Source organism: Passer montanus, unplaced genomic scaffold (genome assembly GCF_014805655.1).
Source record: "Passer montanus isolate IOZ18808 unplaced genomic scaffold, ASM1480565v1 scaffold26, whole genome shotgun sequence".
NCBI lineage: Eukaryota > Metazoa > Chordata > Aves > Passeriformes > Passeridae > Passer > Passer montanus.
The window spans coordinates 7,605,516-7,626,670 of record NW_024367261.1 but is presented as its reverse complement, the minus strand read 5'-3'; the positions used below and the strand labels follow the sequence as shown (position 1 = coordinate 7,626,670).

Below are 21,155 nucleotides of genomic sequence, written 5' to 3'. Positions count from 1 at the left end.
CTGCTTAGGGAAAGTGTTCCATGGGGTCAATAAAAACTTTGGTGGTGCTCATCAAGGGAACATTTGCTCTTTCTAGGCTGTCATTCTTCTCTTGTCATAGACTACCATATTACAGAGCCTGAAAGTAAAAGCATGTTGAAATAACGCAGCTGCTTTAGGCTAGTCCAGATTAAAATCAAACTTCTCACACCCTTCTCAAATAAAAAGCAAAATTAGAGGAATTAAAGTAAAACTTCATGTACTTTTATTTTAATTGTAACAGAATCAACACCTTTATTGCTTCTTTTTCCCACAACTCTTTATACAAATATCTCAGGTCAAACAATTACTGCGTGTACTCTCTGTGTTCTCTCTACACACTGTGCACTGCTTTTGTATTGAATCAAACTCTATAGGCCCTCATTTTCAGCTGGAACTCTTATAAAGCACTGTCATACAAATGAAAGAAAATATTCTAGCAGCTTAATCTGGTTTTCATTCCTTCTTCTCCAGCTAATATTGCTGCTTACTTTGGATGGGCAGTTGGTCTGTAGTCTCCAGTTACAAATTTTACATGACTTAAATAAAATGCAGAGGATAGTTTGAAAAAAAACTTTGGGCACATACTGTGTGAAAATACTTTTCTAAACTTCTCTGAAGACCATGGGCCAAACACTGGAGCCGCTGTTACAAATAATTTCTAATATACCTCTGATGAAGAGGGTTATCTTCAAGCCTTTCAGCTGCTGTAGAATAGTTAGATTTCAGCACAAACTGTACCACTTTGACATGCTTCTGTTACCTTGTGACATCTTGAATAAGGCCACTGCTTTTCATAATAATTAATTTTGGGCTTGAAGAATCCTTGTGGAAATCCACAACTAACGGAACACATCAGAAGACTATCAGATTTGGCATGATTTTCTTTTTTTCCCCTTGAAGATGGAGTTGCTTTGGATACATTATCAGAATCTCTTAAGTATCATGTGACAAGGAAGCATCTGTTCTCTTAATGTCACTTTATTCAGAACTACAAATCAAGGTTTTTTTCTTCTTCTTTATGATTTTCAGCAGTAGTTTACACCATGGAAGAGCAGGGTAGCTTTCTGGTTCTTCCACCATCTCCAGTGTCCTGTAAATGATATCTGAAGGATGGAAAGAGTGTCAGTTCTTTTATCACCACAATATTTGGATTTCTAGTCATACATTCAAACAAATTCTGAGAGATTTCATTTAAACCAAGCCTGAGCACTTGTGGTTTTCTTAGATCACAACCAACTTCCAGGACTTTCAGTTTGCAAAATCATTGGAACATTAATAATTCTTTTCCCTTGAATCACAGATACTGCATTCCCATTTATTCATCTTCCTGTAAACACATTTTTTGCTTCAACAGAAATCAGATACATCCTACACATCTAATCAGCACAATTACAGTACTTCAAACCCAACTTTAATGAGAGCTATAGTGTCCAGACTATTTTTATACACAGGTACCACGAATACCTATTTTAGTTACTGTGGGGAACTCTGCATTTTTCACACATCCCTCTCTACTTATCAATGAATAATATATATCTGTGTAACTAACCTTCATATATACCTAATACACAGGACTTAGAAATTACACAGATGAGGCATGATGGAAGTAGGTCATTCTGGCATGACAGTGTCTCCATTACATCTCCATTACATCGTGTCTCCATTTAAACCTGATCCCCAGGTTCATCAACGTGTTCCCCTTCCTCTGCTGACCAGGAGGATCCAAATCTGGAGTAGAATGTCTGATTCCAGCATGTTTAAAAATCATCTGCTCTTTTCTACATTTGCTCATTTTAGGCTACCAATAAATTCCTCCTAACTCGGTGCTTACCCTGTCCTTCTCTACTCCCACCACCTCCTTTCCTGCAGGTTGTTTTTCCCTCACTGAGATTCCAGTGGGTCTTGTTCACAGAACTGTAGACACACATTGATTTAAACACAGAAGTACTTGGGAGGGGAGGAAGTGTTACAAAGAGAGGATTGTAAAGCTACCAGTATCTCAAGCAAGGCTTTTTTTTTTCTTTAATTCCGTCCTCCACCGCAGTGGACCCTGGAAAACAAGTGTCCCCTTTCTCCCTCATCCAGCCTGATTCTGTGCTGCTCTCTCTCTTGACATTACTGCAAGTCTCATGACTCAAAAGACGCAGTTCCCAAAGAGAAATGTTCAAATGAGAATGTCATGACCAGTTGACCACAAATGCTACCATTATTCATCGTTAGGCCGAATTATTCCTACCCACCATGGATCACATCATTATGCAAAGGCATGAGCTAAGAATATGGGGAAAGACTGGCAAAAGGCCTCTTTAAGAAGCATGCCAAACTTCACTATTTCATTTAAAGAACAAAGCATATCTATAAGGTAATCTTTATATATTCTGAGTACTTTCATGTTAAAATAAGTCCAGGTATTTATTTCTGAACTTCCATGCATGTATTTCCCTGACTTATATTTTAAAAGAGGGGACTAGATATTATAATAAAATCAACATATAAAAAGATTCAGCTGTTTTTTCCATAGCTTCATGCACTACTGTGGTCATTTCTCTTGGCAGAAACATTTTAAAATCTGCAAGAAAAGAGCAGAAACAAACTTGACTTTCTTTTTTTTTTTTTACTTCTTTTTTTGAACTTGAACATTGTCAGACTCAGGTTTAGCAGCAATATTTAGGTTTTTGTCAGTCCATTTCTTTTCTCTAAGCTCAGTACAGAGAAGTAAGTTTATAATTCAAAGAAGCTTCCATTAACAAAATAAATGAAGAAAAACCTCCCTCAAGGGAAGACTTCTTTTAAATTAGAAAGGAGCCTAATCAAAGAGAAAATGACAGCAACCCATTTTCAGGGCACCACCCCATGAAGACCCAGTTAGCAATTACACACATATGTGACAATAAGCCACACACAGCTTGAATGTGCTGGAGTTGGACACACATGGTATTGCATCTCAATGATTTCATTTCTCTGCTGCCTGGGATCATAGAGGATGGACAATTATGGTAGGCTTTGGCACACATGCACAATCAGGAACGCTGCAGGACTGTCATCACCCTCACATTGTCATTAGTGGCACAACTGAGGGCAAGCAGAGATATGAAGGGGTACAGCAAAGAGACGCAGCTCGAGATGCACACGTGCTGTACCCCTATGAGCAGCATCACAGGATGCTAAGATACAGGAGTTACAGGCACCTGGTTTATTAAAGAAATGCAGGATCTATAATGAAGCCACCAAGGATCCCAGTTTGGGAGCACAAAGACATCATTCCTGACTTCAAACTGACCAAGCAAAAAGCCTCCTGAGGAGCAACATTAGCAGCACAAGCTTCACTTCTCCCCTTTCTGCCTCCATGTACTGTGTTCTTGGCATGTTCCCCGCAGGAAGAGTTATGGAGCAGAGTTGCTGCAGGAAACACAAAGGAGGGAAGCAGCAGCTACAGTGCAGTTCCCCAACCAGCTCAAGGCTTCACCTTGCACTGGCACTCAATTTCCCCTTGACAAGTTGTTAAACAGCCACCTGACTACAGCCAGCCCCTCTCAGGGGCCAAGACTAAGTGTGTTATTGCACATTTATGCAAGGCAGGTTCTCAGATTTGAAAATATTTTTACATAACAAAAGATAAAAATAAATTTACCACACTTGGAGATTAATTGCATATATTCTTAGATAAATACCAACTCCCAAAGGAATGGCTTAATGCTTAAAATATTTTGGTAGAATGGCATGTAGCCCACAGGCCCCACAGGTTGCTTGGAAAGCAGGAGCAGAAAAAATGTGTAGCAAAGATTTTGTTAATATGTTCATCTGACCTATACCAGTTAGTTTGGGTTGATTAACAACCACAGGAAAAAGAGCAGAAGGCACAGAGAGGGAGAAGAACCTTTAAAGCTGCACTTACCCAAGTTTTGTATTATGCTCAGGTTTCTAACCCTTTAGCCATGCTTTAACCTTTTGCCAGTAAAACACACCCAGCAGCATCCACAACAAAGAAATCAGACCTCTTTACAGCAGCTAAAAATGTGATTTTCCTCTTTCATCTGCAGGCAGTATTAAAGGGGCTGGGGGGAGCTCTTCCATCTGTGCTGCATTCTCAGCACACACAGGGGCTCTGGGAAGGGGAAGAGGGGAAGAAGAAGGGTCAGAAAGCAGTAGCTGCTCTCCCTAACCTGAGCACAGAAGCCATGAAAAACTGTGCACATTTTGAAGACAAGCAGCCTACACAGCATATTTGGGAACTGATGTTTTAGGATAACAAAAAGCTACACTGTGATGAGGTTGTTTAAAAGCCACCCGCAGGTCTAACAAATATAGTGGACTTAAGGAGTGATGGAAGAAGTTGCTTATACCAAAGGAAAGGAAAAATATCTTGAAGAAAACAAAAAAAACCAACAAATCACCTCTCCTCCCATCCCATTTTTTCCCTTCTGTAATGTTGAAAAGAAAAAGCCTCACATTTGGTAATCCTGGCATAACATTCTTAGCAGGTAGGGAAAGACAAATATAGGGGAATTCCATTTACCTCAAAGGTTGGATTTGGTTTTATTTCAGTTCACTTTATCTTTATTTTTTTTCTTTTTTTTTTTTAACCTCAGGCTTTGAACTTTTTTTTCTTTAATGCTTCAGGAAACATTTCAGAAATCATGTCCAGGTTTAATCCCTATGCCAAGTTCTCCACCTCTGTGCTTCACACGCTGCTCGTTCAGTGCACGCCTCACTTGCCCAGAGCTCCTGTGCCGCCCTGCTGAGACCCAGGCTGAGGGAATAAGAAATGACTCAAGCACCTCCCACTAATGTTGCAGCAGTTATTAATTTCCACTGCTATTCTGAATCAAAACAAACCCCAAAATTCACAAACTACGGCAAGAGAGTACAATCTGAGAGCAGGACAAAATGGTTGATTTTTCACACCTCATTGGCCATTTTTGCTTCCTGCACTATTTTTTTTCGTCTTCCCTTCTGTGAGACACCATCCCTCTTCCCACTACCTCGCTGTTAGGGGGACTTCCAAAAGGCCCCAGGGCAGCAAAGTGCAGATGCCAGAGCCGACCTCCATCGGTCAGTAGGCAGTCAGTGGCCTGACCTCCATCCATGGCCAGCCAGGCACAATGTGTGGATGAGGCTTGGTGCCGGTTTCCATGGCAATGACATCGCACACCCAGCCATAGGGCTGTTTTTTTCACAGAGGTACACGAAACAATTTAGCCCATACAGCTAAGCTTAAGGCATGTAAGGAGGAGCCACCACCGTCCGGTGAAGGCAGAGTGTTTCTCTGAATGTTTTCCCGTGACTGCCTCTTTTTTTTTCCTGCAGCAATCTGTCCTAAGCAGGCATTGAGGAGCACCAGTTTCAGCAGCTCACACGTAGACGTGGCTGCATGTACATGCTTGCAGATGGGAGAGACCATGCCATCTATATATGGTCAAACAGTACTTCCAGTGACCCCTCTTTACCCTCTTATGTCTGAGAGAGTTTCTTAAGGGCTTTCCTCAGAACCACAAAGCCGGAGCTTTAATTCCTGACCTATTTCCAAAGCTCAGCAAAAGCCAGCACAGATGTATGTTCACCACAGAAACATCCTGTTATTTTGTAAAGCAATTTAAAAAAAAATAAATCTGAAGTTGCAAGGCTAAGCACTCTGAAAGCTCTTGGATCAAAAAAGTCATTAAGAAAATAAATAGTTATTGTTTGGTTTAATGTTTTCCATTTTAAAAGAAAGTTATTTTCATTAGATGAAAGAGCTTAATGGTTTGAACAAAAATCTAAGGGTTTCAAACCTCCAGCATGGGTGTAGCATTTGATAACTAAATATTTCCTAAGCTCATGGAGGTGTAGAAACCCACAGGACATCCCTCAGCTCCACCACCTTCCTGTCTCACTCCTGCCAAGGGGCTTGAGACATACCTTAGGGGCAAGCACAGGTTCCTAAATTCAGGGTACATCAAGTTGCTATTCTCAAAGTCCTATTTTTTGGCTGGCCACTCCTGGGTCAATCACTTCCCAGGATTAGGAAATGAATTCATCCATTTTCTCGAGTCATAAAAATATTTTCCTGCCTTGACAATATTGGACTGTAAAGACCTTTTTCCAGAGCTGAATGTCTTACTCAACCCTGCCAAGTAACAAACATACTTTTCAGGGCTTTTTAGCTCTCTCGTATAACTGTCTTTCACAAATGCCAGACATCAAAGACTAATGTTGCCTGACGAGCCATAATTGACACAATGACAACCAAGTATCTCATATCATCACATAATCTTTTTTTAAGAAGCATGGCAACCTTTCCAGTTATCCACATTTCCTTTAAACATTTCACTTTAAAGTCAGTGAAATGAATTTTAAAATTGGCAGTTTAGTATAATGAAGCATTTGCGAGAGCTGTAATGTCTTTTTCTCATTTTGCTCCTAATCGGCTCCCATAATTTGCACTTAATTCAGATTATCAATGTACCACTACTATAAAGGGGACAAAATTGCACAGTTTGATTGTAAAAGATTAAAAACACTGCTGAAAACCTAGCAGGTAAAATATGAATGTACAAAACAATCAGAAAGTTCTCACACCTGGCGTGAGAAAGTGGACATGAATATATTGAATGTTTCCAAAAATCTTGGTCTCTTTCTTTCGCATACATAGAAGAGCATGCCAAACCCCAGAGAAACATTCCCACTTCAGGGGGGAGGAAGTAAACCACATGCCTTCCATAAATAGCACTCTCCTCCCTTAAGTAAACCCTGTGCACTCAGCCTGTGACTATGCTACAGTTTAAATATTTTGCTAACCTTATGCTATATTTTCAACCCAGCAAAAACCAACACTGCAAAACATCTGCCCTCAAGTTATAAGTGGGAGTGCTTAAGAGGTGGCTATTCTTCTGTTTAGGAAAAGGGGCGCCCTCGCTAGGAATGCAGCCCAATTCATCCTAGGTCATCTGGAATGGCTCGGCTCAAAGGTCCTGCTATTTACCCACAGCTCAGAAATTGCCCAGCTACGCTGCCTTATAATGAATCTGGCTTACCCTGCACAAGAGAAAGAGAGAGAATAGCATCAAAAGAATCAGTCTAACTGGGACTTTTAAATGAGAAATCAACTGAGCAAGCCACTATCCAAGGAAAGAGGAGGAGGCTCCCTTGTGCACATTACACAATTAAATTAATTAAGGCACATACCAGAAGCTATTTGAGTGCAAAGACACAGCTCAGCTGAAACAGGCTGGTCTAGAGCCACTCACCAGACTCAGTTTGGCTGCACCTGGAAAGACACAGGCATCAGGAAAGGCCACATTCAGTCAGCTAGGGAAAAGGCAGACATCTTCTCCCTTTAAACTTTGCATTGCTTCACAGCACCCTCATCCATGGAGTGGAGCAAAGACCAGAAGATGCTGACAAGAAATCAGAACCCACTCAGCCCTCTGCTAACTCTGACCCACTGAGTGAATAAGTTCACACTTTGCATCTTTGGACAGCCCACTCTGGAGTCTGTACATCATATATGTCTCCTTTTCCACTCTCTCATCAGCAAAACATCATTCTTGCTGTTAAAACCTCAATGATGGGGAGATTAAAAGCAGGGAAATAGGGAGGTTACAATGGAAAATACACCAAGCCTGACCTTTCAGTATACGAACTCTGGGTTACAAAAAGCAGGCTCTGGGCAATGCAGTGTAAAGAGAAAGAAGCAGAGATAATCAGATAGGTTAAAAAAAGGGGGTGGAAACCCCAACCACTCCTCTGAATAACTAAATTAAAGAATGAAAATTGTCATATTTTGATCTGTCTGTATCACAGACACAGCTATCAACAATAAAGCTTGCTTAAAAATTGTGGTGTTTAAAAGAATTCTCTCAACTCCTTATTTGCACTGGAAGAGGATTCAGCAATATAATATACACAGATTAATCTTTCAGTATTTTGCTTCACAGAAAATGGCTAGAAATTAGTACCAAGAAAATAAAAGATGAGTCATAGCAGATCATATCATAACTGAAAGATAGCCTGAAATTTAAAAATAAATTAAGAAAACAATTGCAAAATAACCCCAAACAAACAAAAGAACAACAAAACAAACACACAGAAAACCAAAACCAAAACCAAACACACCACATAAGTAAAGCCTCCTGCAAATACTGCTGGCAAATTATCATTTACAAGTTGGCTACTTCAGATTTCTAAATTCCAGCAGCCAACCACCACATCTGTCTTCATGGGTTACATAGAACAATTTTCACTTTACCCTATTAATGTTTCAGTTAAGGTCACAAAGGATGCAATTTCCCTCTACCTTCTTCATCAATTTTTCCAGAAAGGAGGGGAAGAGAAATTTAAAGCATAAAATAGCTATTTGGCGACCAGAAATGTGAGGACTTTGCTAGAGCTGACTGTGATCTGAACTCATTCTTTACATTTCCTGCCACAGGTAGCTGCCATGGCTGCACAAATATTTCCCAGGGTAGAAGGCATTCCTTGGTTTCTCATTCAATGGCTCTGCTTGCCCTCTGTGAAATGACCCGAGTCTTTCTTAAAAAAAAATTAAAGAAAAAAAAATCAATGTTTCAGTGTTTTCAATACACGCTGTTAAGGCAGACCCCACAACAGATCCAGAAGGGCACACCACAAGTCAAATTTTTCATACATTTTAATTACAGTTTACACAAAGTGAAAGGCAGGTTAATAAGCTCAGTTCATAAAAAAAAAATAATAAGAAATGGCATTCTTGTATGGGAGAACATGGGACTTAGCCTTCAGAGGGCTGATCAGAAAATATATATTACCTCCAAGAGTCACCTATAGTCCTCAGCTGAGAAAGAGGAGGGAACAAAAGGGGCAGGGAATGGAAAAAGGAACAAGGGACCTTATTTAGTAAAATCCTTTTCAAGAGAAGTGTTTCTCATTAAACTGGTCCCTCTATACCAGAGCAACAGATTCAAAAGGTTTTCTCCCATGTGAGGTTTCTCAAGACCATTGAACACACGCAAATCTGCCAACAGAGGAAGCAGAAGAAAAGCATTTCAAGCAGTAAAGCTCCAAGAGCAGACAATAGGTGTCACCTCCAGATAGCAAGGAAGCACTTCCCCGAGAGACTGATGGCCACCCATATTTAATGTGGGTAACTGAGAACATGTTGCATTCTGGCCAGTGTGAGACCCACCACTACAGCTGCTCACTCAGAGCACTGGGTGGCCCTGAATGCTTTTAAATGGAAAACACAAACGCAGAGATCTGGGTGGTGTTCTGTGTGCAGTGGCCTGAGAAGGAGGGGGAGGAGAGCCTGTCCCCTGCCAAGCCCTGAGTCACAGCCCCGTGCCAGGGAATCCCATGCAGAGCCCTGTGCGCTGAGAATCCACCCCAAACCTCCTGGATACATCACCAAATTACCCAGTGGTGACACATCCCTTCTTATGTCATGTTTTGGGTATCACAAGTGTGACATTACTGTTCTGGGTAAGCAGAGAGCGTGAGAAAGGTGCTGTGAGTCCGGCTTACTGTACGTCCTCTTCCTCACCCCATCCTCACGGCTCCATGGCCAGGGTTACTCATCACAGGTCCCCACCTGTCCCTTGGAAGTTGCTGTGACTGCAGTTCTTCATACTGAATTTACTTCTGAATGTGCAGTGGGGAGTATTAACACATGATCTGGTCTATGATTAAAAAGGGATTGCTTTTTTTCCCACCAAACAGGGTGAAAGGGAAATTATAAAGTTGCATCCAGAAGGATATCATTTCCAAGTTAGACACCTTCAGTTTTAAAAAAAAACCCTGTGAGGTTCTAATTTATTAATGAATAGCTGCTGTCTTTGTAATTTTGTCATACTTATTCCATTACTGTCTGACACTTCCTATTGTCACTGCTTGAATTTTTAAACACTTCCACATGACTAGTGCTAATCTCCATGTTTCATGGAGGGCTGCTAATAAAAGGATAGAGATGCATGAATGTATAAGAACGATTATAGTTAACGTGCTCTAAAGCCTGCTCTTAACATCTCTCCATTTCTAGCATTTCTCCCTTCCCCCTATCTCCCGGCATCCGAAAGGAAAAGAAAAATGAAGGAAAGATATCTTTCCTCTTTATTTTGGGCTTGAATGGGATTTATTCCTGACCAAGAGAGAAAGAGCAAAAGGCTCCCAAATCAGGGTGCAAAGATGCAGGACTTCTGTGTGAAATAAACCTTGGCAAGCAAACAGCAAGCTTGGTATCTTGATTTTTCTTTCAGAAAATCTTGTAGAACTGGTACAACCAGCTATTGTGAACAGCTGCTTTGAGGATACAGCTTCGCAATAAACAACCTCTGATTTAAACACAGGACTACACTCACCTAGACAGTCTTTTATTTGTTTATTCCCAAGGATTTCAACACCTCTTTTGCCCTGAGTCTCTGTGCCACAGATTTCCAGCAGGTAAGTACATAGACCTTTTGCATTTGAAAGCACAGCTAAAGCACCTTTTTTGACTCATATTTTCTTAAAATCCTCCTATCCACACCTTTTAAGAACCCTCAAAGAACAATACTGATTCTCCACTTCCCTCCCAGCCTGCTCTATTAGGTCTGTTTCCCATACACAGGTTAGGTCTTAGGTGCTTATTACTGGCCCATGTAATTCCACACACACTACCTTAAATGCATAAATATGAGCAGGAAATTTTCTTAAAATTCTACGAAATTTACCCCTTTACTGTAAAGATCACCATGACAAACAGGGACAAATGACCCTGAGTGCTGCTTAAATACATGTATTGTGTGCAATCAACATTGGTTTTTACTGCCTCATGCCAATAGCACCTTCTCCTTGTTCTGTGAGCACTGTGCTCACATGGGAAGCCCTTGATCTGTTTAACAATTTGCAAGTATCTCTTGCACTTGGTGTGTCGGGTGAAGAAATATTCTCTACTTTACTGTGGTCCCCTATGTTCAGGTAAATGGAGCTCAGCTTATTTTGCATTTCTGTCTTCTCAAATAGAGAGGACCTGCATTTCAGTAGCTGTGCTTTAAACCAAATGAAAAGAGGCAGAAGCAAGCATCACTCCCAATCAGGAGGTGTCAAGGGCACACCAAGAGAGCTCACTGATGCAGAGAGTAGGTTTTGATTAGATATTAGGAAGAACTCATTTATGCAGAGAGTGGTGAGGCACTAGCACAGGTTGCCCAGAGAAGCTGTGGATGCCCCATCCATGGAAGTGTTCAAGGACACAACCTGGTCTAGTGAAACGTGCCCCTGATCACGACAGGAGAGTCTAGATGATCTTTAAGGGGCCTTCCAAACCAAGCCAGTTTGTGATTCTGTATCTGAAAGTCTTACATGGCACACCTGCCTCAAAGGGAGGCTAATACAACTGCTAAGAGACATTGCTTAGTTGTTTGGATATTAATCTAAGAGCAACCCTCAGCGGGTAACATTTCATAAGAAATAAGGAGCTTTGGTTTTCTATGACTTCCACAAGTCCCCCCCCACCCCAAATCCCAACTCACGGTCAACCCACTTTACTTCCAGAAAAAATGGTATTTCTAAATGCTACTCCTACAACTAACAGTGCTGCACATAAGCCAGAGCTGTCCAATTTTAATGCAACTGGCACATACACTGGCAATTTAACAGCCGCCCTAAAGCTATGTCTAGCTTGCATATGCACACCTATTTACATGAATTGTTACCAAAAGAAATTCAAACCATCGTGAGAGCTGATTGTTCTCGTGATTTCTCTTCAACATTAATGAAAAGCCTGCAAGCAAAAAAATGTTCTTCTCACCTTGAAATGACAGGGAAACTGAACATGCAGGCCAGGCTTTGAGGGTTATCCACAGCTTTAAAAGTTCAACCTGGACCTCCCAAAACAACTCAAAGGCCCTCAGATCTCATCAACTGAGCTCTTTCAAATACAGGACAAAGTCTAAAATGTACTACTCTTCTCACTACAAAGAAAGAAATATTGCCAATCCTCCAGGCAATGCTTTGAAAATTTATTCCTTTGTGCCTTTATATTTCAATAATGACATTTGTCAAAAACTTACAATGATTGTATTTAAGACCTTTCAATTAGCTGTAGGTAACAAGATCACACTACCAGTGGTATTTTTATTCATCCTTAGAAATCCCTAGGTAAGCTGTCAGAAAGGACAAAAAACTCTGAAGATCGTGAGGCAACATGATCTACTTGCCCAGGGATAAAACAAGAGATCTTCTGATCATGAATCCAGTGCAGGCCGAGTTTACAATGTGAATCAATTTTCTGAATGCAGGGATTGAGCCTAAAATGGTTTGCACTGCTGTGGTCCCCTAGTATAAAACATCGACTGCTTACTTTCTAAACCCCTCTCTTTCATTCCTCTACTCCAGGAAATAGTTACAGACTATTTTTTCCAAAGATATCTAATTGCCTACTGCAGTCTCAGATCAAACAGGTATTTGCATGCTTTAATTTACGTCTACAAAGTTACTTCTGGGCACAAAATAAGAGCTAGACCAAAGCTAGCTAGCCTAACCAGTTTTTGACAGCCAAATATACACCAACAGCCTTATTGCCTATTTTGCATTTGGAATTTAGTGTTGATTCACAAATTTAAAAAAAAAATCACAAAACTGTGCAGTCACAGAGCGGTGTAGTAAAACATAATTTGATAAATATCTGCCCATTCAATTCATGCTCAGTATTCAAATGCCAGGCTGATTTTTCTCTCTACCATGATAAGGGCACATGCACAAAGCAGAGGAGCTCACGAATTCACAGCCCAGCAGGTGCTCTTGGGAATTTCCCTGATGGGCATTTCTGGCACATGGGAGCCACCTTGCACTACTTCGGATTAACCATAGGTCAAAAACATGCACTGAGGCAGTAACCAACACTGAATTTACAATGAATTCACGCCACACTAATTTGTTTTTATAGCCACAGCCACAGTTATGGGCACTAGCGCTGAGCTGGCTCCTCTCTTCCTCCTGTTATTTTAACATTCACATCCTTCCACCTGTTCTCATCTGCCCTGTGGGGTGAAAACACATTACACAGTTGTAGATAAATTTTGTCACATTTGCCTTTTTATATTTTGACAGTGCAACAAAATGGAATTATCCCACATAAGAAATACCACCACTGCACTTACCACACAGAGATCTGCCAGCCTCCTTTTCCCCCCTGCAAGGCTGTGATGAGCAGCAGTAAGAGCACACCACCCTCACTTGATGAGGTTACTCCCTAAAGTTTAAGCCAAAAATAAATACACAATTAGGATTGCTATACAAAGTCTGTGAAGTTTATATACATTTCAGCAAGTTTGTGGATCTGTAATCCTTAAGTTGTTTTAAGCTTGTAACATTTTCCTGAACTCAAAGATTAATATCTGTTCTAAGTTTCTTCACTAAATTCCACTTTTTGGGTTATCAAAGTTCATAAGATTGCCTATCAATCCATCTATAAGCTACTGAAATATTCCTCTGGTCCCAAATGACAGGCAGCCTGTGGTATATTTTACCAGAACTTTTCAAGCTAATTTTTTACCTTTTTTTTATTCCTTCACTTTCCATACTCCCTGGTTACTTTATAGTTTGTCTTCAGTTTCTAGTCTTCTCATTTTTCCTCACAGGGTATTTTTGTTCTTTTTTTTCAGAAACCTATGCTCTGCTCCTATCTATCAAATCTATATTAATGTCTCCCTTACAGAGCTGAGCTGAGCAGTCAAGATGAAGTTACGATCTAGAGCTAACATTGTCCAAATGGATTTCAGGTAAAGAAAACTTTTTTTATCACTAACAGCAACATTATACAGAATGCACACACTATTAAAGAACTTTTTAATAGAGAAAAAATGGGTTCCTTCTGTGTTGAAGTTATTCTTACACTAGACTTTGCTCTTAAATATTGATATTGATATGTTAAACAGAATTTCACAAAATACTAGCTATGCTTAATCATGTGAGTCTTTTTTATTTTTAAACTGTCTAATAGTTAATATTTTTCCTCTTTACTTCATTTATTAGAAAAGATAAGGTGTTACCATCACTCAATACCAGTTTGCACTTGTATGGTATTTAAGATACAAGTTTATATTTTGATTTTCTGACATGCTGCCAGGGATATTTCTTCCCTGGGCTGTTGAAGTAAGATGCTATATCTCCAAAGAGTGCAATGTGAATTACCATCAGTTATATAAGTGCTTAATGATCTTGACAAACCAAGGGGTTTGAGAAAGCACAGATCTAAATCTACAAAACTAGAAGTCTGTCAAAAGGTGGCCTGCTGCATGAACAGCAAATTAAAGTGATCAATACCAGTGTCTGGATTCCCAGCATCCAAACATTCTGTATCCTTTGCATCAGCAATAAACAGAAATTAGAAAGTCACAGAATTGTTAGGGTTGAAAGGGATCTCTGGAGATCATCTTGTCCAATCCCCCAAATGTTGACTTCATCTGTAAATTTGGATACAAATATGGAATAGTATGGATGTTGGCAGAGAAGCTTTTTAGAGTTTGTTTGAAAGTTTTAAACTCTCTTAATAATTTGGGTGAAATGTCAGGGAGAATAATGATTACAAAAGAAGACTGTTCTCTTGCAGATGCCAACTGTATTTCTTTGAGTTACAGAGAACCATCTGGTCATCTGGGTCTGCCATTGTCATTATGTGCTGTGATATTATTAGATTGCTTAGCTTGATGCATAAGAGGGATGCAGATTTAAGGTAAATCATAACATGCCCCATATACACACATTTTTGACGTCCAACTATGTTTGAATGTTTGGGGCTTGAAAGTTAAAGATTAATTTCACATTGAGTGAAACCAAGGCAAAACATTTTAAGTCCAACAATTTCTGAAACAACAAAGGTAGATTTAGAAGTGATCTTCAAATTTTTTATTTTTACCAAAAATAACCAAGTCCCCCCAAAAAAACCCAAACCAAACCAAAACAAACCCTCAATAGAACTTTGCTCAAACACGTTTATCTACTTCCACTGAAATTCCTCTCTGTCTCTCTTACACACACAAAGCTCTCACAATCCCCTCTCCTCAAAACAAAACACAATTTCGACATCAGCTACTAGTGTTTTGCTCCTGGATGTAAGAAATCAGTTTTTTACAGCAAGAAGAATCATTCCCTGGCATAGCCTCTCCAGGGACATGACAGAGTCCACATTGCTGGAGGTTTTCAAGATGAAAGTGGACAGGGTGCTAGATAATCTGACCTACCTTTGCCACAAAAGAAATAACACCTACATCTAATATCTAAAGTAACCAGTGAGAGCATCTTTCCCCTAATTAGTGTTTTAGAAATCACAGAGGAGCAGTATATAAGACTTGAAAACTTACTTCAAAAGAACTTTTTTTACCGAGGCACAAGGGGGTTTTTTTCCACAATATTTACCACAGGGCAACAGGCAAAAGAGAATTATGCATTTGAAGAATAACGTGTTTTTAAGCTGCAAGAAGTAAATCACCTAGAATGTGTACACCTCCAAGGAAAATTCTAGTATACAAAATAGTCACTGCAGATTACTGATGCTGTGCAATTTCCAACTGTTCCTCTTCCAAAGGCAAGTGATAAAAATATAGTTCAAGATGCTGGCAGGCAGTGATTTGAAGCTAATTTTGTACTTTCATCTCCTTTTCCTCTACTCACCTTCTTTTCACCCAAAGTCAAATTTTCCTGTGAAACAATTGGTGCTTGCTCAGGAAATATTGTAAAAAGCTTTTAAATGGCCATGTCATGACCATGAGCTAACTCCTAAGGAGAAAGAACAGAAAGCATCTCACAATTCCAACTAAGGCTAGCATACTTCTAAACCAATGTCAAGGTTATGACATATGTCAAAAACCATACCTAGAGTTCTTTTGATATTGAAAAAATAGTTTGTGACAAACGAGCTGGAAACAACAGTCATTTTATTTTTCTCATGTTACTATTTGTCTACGTCATTGTGTGATTTTGATATATAAGAAGTATAGTAAGTTTAATGAGGAGTTCTGTGTCTGGCAAACAAGACATTAATTATTTTTTAGAAATAATTTATTCCAGGATGTCAACTTCAGTTCAGTGATTCCTCCTTCTGCCCCTTTTACTCTGCCCTGCTTGAGGAAAGATGAACATGTGTGGAAAAGAAGGGAAAAAGATTGTCTTTGAACAACATTGATTGTTTTTGGGGACAAAACTGTCAAAGATATATAAATATGAAATAAAGAAGAAACAAAGACAATAGAATTTTTTAATTATCACTGGAAATAATGAGCAGAGGGAAACATTAAGAGGTCAGCAGCTAAAAACCACTGCCACGCTAATTAAAAGAGTCATGGTTACCAGGGTCAACAACAGCTCCCCTAACTTTTCTTCTTTAAGTGTATTTATCATATTCACTGAAAACTCCTTTCTTTTTAGTAACTTGGAAACTTAAGCGTCCCTATTGGCACAAAGCACCTCTGAGCACTGCAGGATGCTTTGGGAATCCTGTATGTTGAGCACAGAGTTGTCAGACTCACTACACACATTTTTACCTTCTCAAGGGTTTCAATGTTAAACTGTTTTAAATGCTAGAGCTCCATATCTTTCTTTTAACATTCATTGCATATTTCTAGTACTTGAAAGTCCCTAAAAACTTGTTCTCTCAAGGATTGTCATCCCATTTCAGGACCAAAAGGGCACATACTTCCATCCATACGGTCACCCTTGAAATCAATGAGCAATGCAAAGCTTTCTCCCAGTAGAGATTAAACAAACCACAAAGTTTGTTCAGACCAAGCCTGGGAACAGAAACCAGGTCTTTTGCATGACTGCACGATGCATTACTGAAAGGTTACTGCACTGACCTTTGGTCTTGGTCACAAAACATTACTGATAAATCATTTTGATTAATATATTTTTTTGGGGTTTTGCTTTAAGGCTTGGCCTGCTGTTTATTTAAATGATTCTCAGGTATTCCTGCCCTTGTATTCACCAGTGCCTATTTGAACTGTCTGGTGAGGAAGAGTTGTCACATAAATCTCAGAGGAGGTGCAATCTTCAGAATTATCTTAGGCTGAAAATTGAATTGAATAAACAAGAAGCACTACTTCTTGTTTATTGGATGATTTGCAAAATAACCTGCAGAAATGGAGAAAAGCACATTACAGCTGGGAGCAACAAACATGTTGGAGGGACAGAGAGAAGCAGCAGCATATGCATAGAGTTGTCTTTCCCTAGAATTTCCCAAAAGCAGCTTGGGGAAGGCCCACTGTGGGGAGAAGAAGCTGGCGCACACTGATGAGGAATGCTTGAGTGGAATAAAGTTATGTTAATCATAAGGCTGTAAAATATGTACCACGCAGCTGGAGGCAGAAATCAGAGCACTGCTCTACTGAGCTGAGTGCAAACCAAAGAAATCCAGATACAAGACTGAAAATTTCTTGAGAATTTCACATTGTGTGATCATACAAAGAAGATTTGCTAAAACTGATAGTCTTAAGATTTGTCATTTAATTAAATCACCCCAATACTATCTTAGTGCTCTAAATATTTCAGACTTTTTTAAAAGATAATTTTGTGGAAATATAAAGGGTTTTTTTTTTTGTTGCTGTTTTGCAGAATCATACTAGAGCCAGGATTATGATCCAAACACCATCACATACTCAGACAAAAAATATGAACAAAAATTCTGTACATGAGAATATATTAATTTTAAAAAAACTTTCAAAAAGGTAATAGAAAAAATACTGGAAGCTATCCTACAGCACCAGAAATACACTTGCACCAATACTTCCTAAGGACTGCATACTGTAACTGCCAACTACAACCATAAACATATGACCTCATTCATAAAAGTATGATCTCAAAGCTCATGCCCTGTATCGACTTTCTTTAAATTAGCTGACATTAAGGACAGATTCTAGATCTGAGGAAGCCAACCAAGCTTTGAAGTGTTTGCAATGCTGCACTAGAAGCTGTTTTGATTTTTACCACCAGGCTGCTAGATAAATTCTAATCTCACCATCAATTATGAAAGATTCTTATGACAACCTTGATTTTACAAAATTAGGTTATCTTCCAGCCTGTGGACATTTTCCTGTTGCATTCTGGGTTAATCCACGTGTAGAGCTCACTTCTGTCAGAATGACAAAAAACAATTGATTTTGTTTCATGGTGTATTCTTATCAATGCTCTCTGCTGCTCTTAGCCAGTCTTTGACTGATAGGGTGTTAGAGGAAAGGTCCATTAATTGATTTGTAAATAATTACAGCTAAGTCTTCACTTTTGACTAGATATCAATAAAGGCCTATTCTTTTTTCACTGTTGAATGCTTTTAAATAAGCTTCAGTGTCTAACTTTCAGCCACAAAATTCATTAAAATCATTAGACACTTTTAGAGTAGCACCCACTGGTGATAGGAGAGGCAAGAGTGTGTCAGCATTTCTCTTATACCACTTATTGGGATGGATTAGAGGGAAGAAAAATAAATAAATAACATGCCAGGGGGGAAAAAAAGGCAAATCAAATCTTTCTTAAAGTGGGATTTAATTTTCAGACCTGGTGGAATTTCATCAGCTGTACAGAGTTAAAAAATAATCATGAGCAGTAGTTGGTACATGTGTTCCTACACATGCAAAGCGAAACTGTTCATTACCTGTGGGCACACATGGACACAGGTAGTCTGTCCACCCATGTTTCCAGCAATTTTTGAACCTGCTGACTAAATTCAGACACATTAAACACAGGACTCAGAGTCTCAAAGCCAGTAAGTTTCTACAGATTTTGCGAAAATAAGCAGCAGGGTATGCACAAGGGAGACCCACTTAGCTCCATTGTCCTAATGGAGCAGAAGTCTGCAGAATGAGTTTCACAGCACTGAACACTTGAAAATTACACCCATCTGGGGAAAAAATATATAGCCACAGAGGCTAGAAAGTAGACACACACCCACACACACACCCACACATAAAACCTGTTTTCTAGACCCACAAGTGACAGGACAAAATAGCAGTCAGAACTCATGTGTCAATCAGCATCTGCTCTCAGAAACTCAGGTTTCACTGATTTTAACAGTTCTCGTTTTAAGGTTCCCATCTTCTCCCTAGCACCTTACACATAACAGAAAGCTCTGCACACAAATGTGAATTTTCAGAAGAAAGCAGAAACTCAAGTCTAAAAAGTAGCTATATTTTAGCAACCCTTTCATAATCTGTTAATATATTCAAGCTACAACAAGACCATATTGAAATTGTCACACACACAAAATACAAATACCATTAATACAAGCAACTGCATCATATTTTGAGACTGCATTTCAAGTGATCAGCCCAAGGCAAGGCAAGTTATATTTAATTCCCTGTACATAATGCAAAAAAATGAGAAATATAGTCATATTAGGAAGCTGCCTGTTCAGCATCATAAAACAATTGACCAGAAAACCTTCTTTACTGCTGCTTTCCAGTGATAGCCACCTCCTTCAAATTAACAAGCACATAAGATTCCCACCTAGTCAACAGAAGCGAAAGGTGCTCCTACAACAACTGTGTGAGTTTACTGTATAATTTTTGTTCCTAATATCTGTTCCAGTTGTCAATCCATGCTTTCTATCTGACCAATACTTATGAGACTTTCAGTTCCCCCTGCCTTCACTGGAAGCAATCTTCCAGAAAGAGCTTAAGCTGCACAAAAACTTAACAAAAAATGGTGTGTCAGCACATGTACGTGTGTGTGTCAGCACACCATCAGGTCCATGTACAAAGCACAGAAACAGCAGAGATTTGTGGGTTACAGCCTCTTTCCTGTGACATTTCCCATTTTATGCCCTGTCAGTGCGTGCTGAGCATCCTACACATTGAGCCATTTCAGGTACATTGTTCACAGGGTAAATATATGAGTCACTCTCACAGCACATTTGCCCTAAGACTTATAAAGAGAAACTCATTAAGAAAAGAAGCCAAAATCCCCCTTGTTTGAATAGCAGACCACTGGAAAGCTCAAGGATTCCCAGTCTCACAGATCCAGGGGAGGCCATAGCTGGGTACAGTAACATCACACTTCCCGAAGTGTGATTCCCAAAGGTCTCCCAAGGCCTAGTCTCCTCATTCAGACCATACTTGTTCAGCTACAGTGGCAGCTATGGATGCTGTTCTGCTACCAAGGGGACAGTCCATAAAAGACAGAGCAAGCCAAGCCAGAGGGAGGCTGCTAGTTACAGCCTGGCCTCGTTGCATGGTCCTTGTGCCCTTGTCCCACTTACAGGAGTCACTGGGTTGCTTCAACAAGATTTGGGAAATGGGCAGATGTATGAGGTAGCCTCATTCCACCTGAAACATAAATAATCTCACATTTGATGTCAGCCCTACAAGGAAGGTTTTCTGAGCAATACTTTGTCAGGGACAGCAGTACAACCTGCTACTCATGAAGCAAACCAACCTCTTATCTAATGGCTATTTTTCCTTGACTCAGTCACAGTAGGATTCTTGGGTATTGTTAAGGCTTTAATGGGAGACCAAAATGTAACTTAGATAAACACACCATGAGGAAAGAAAAGCCAGCAATGTGTTTCAGTTAAAACCTCTCTAACCTAAGAGTCTCTCTTTAAGCCACTCAGAAAAGCCTTTAAAATCTGATAATCACTTAATAATATTTCACACTTGCTGCTCAACCTGAAAACCTCAGCTACAGCTTTTGTAAACTGTGGTATTCTTGTTCCAGATGGCTTGCAAAATAATTTATAAACAACAAAGTTCAGCAGGTTCATAGCAGCTGTTTAATTCCAGCACTTTGGCCACCCACTTCAGCATAACTGAGAGCTTTCCATCAGTTTCTTCCTCTCTTGGGGCCTTCAAACAGCACCAGAGTATGTGTTTAACATGCTCTCAGAAAGTAGCCAGCCAAATAGGGAGGGTCAGTCATTTAGGCAACTCTGTAACATACAGAATGTTCACACTGCCTTTTTCCTTTTTTTTTTTTAATACATAAACCTAGTTGAGAACAAGTAGGAAGATGCTCCAGAGTTTAAAAAATGCCTTTGTTGAAATACACAGTTGCTACAAAACAATACCAGTTTGCTTTAGTTTAAATGCTGTATATAATCTTCCCAGCAGGAATATACTCTAAATGCAAACATGACATCTCACAGGGTCAGAATGGCTTTTTTCTTTTACTGGTTTAACTAAATGTATGCTAAGTGTTATAAGAAATAGAGTATGTCA

General features: G+C 39.6%; 1 long non-coding RNA gene across 3 annotated transcripts in view; it reads right to left on the bottom strand.

The window, feature by feature from the left end:
• Nucleotides 1-277: 277 nt before the first annotated feature.
• Nucleotides 278-21,155, bottom strand: part of LOC120503574 — a 192,276-nt gene continuing 171,398 nt past the window's right edge. For all 3 annotated transcript variants that reach the window (XR_005627787.1, XR_005627786.1, XR_005627785.1), the window contains 2 exons: nucleotides 13,113-13,204; nucleotides 278-1,124 (listed from right to left, as the gene is read on the bottom strand). This is a non-coding gene — a long non-coding RNA (uncharacterized LOC120503574). The remainder of the gene's footprint in view (nucleotides 1,125-13,112; nucleotides 13,205-21,155) is intronic.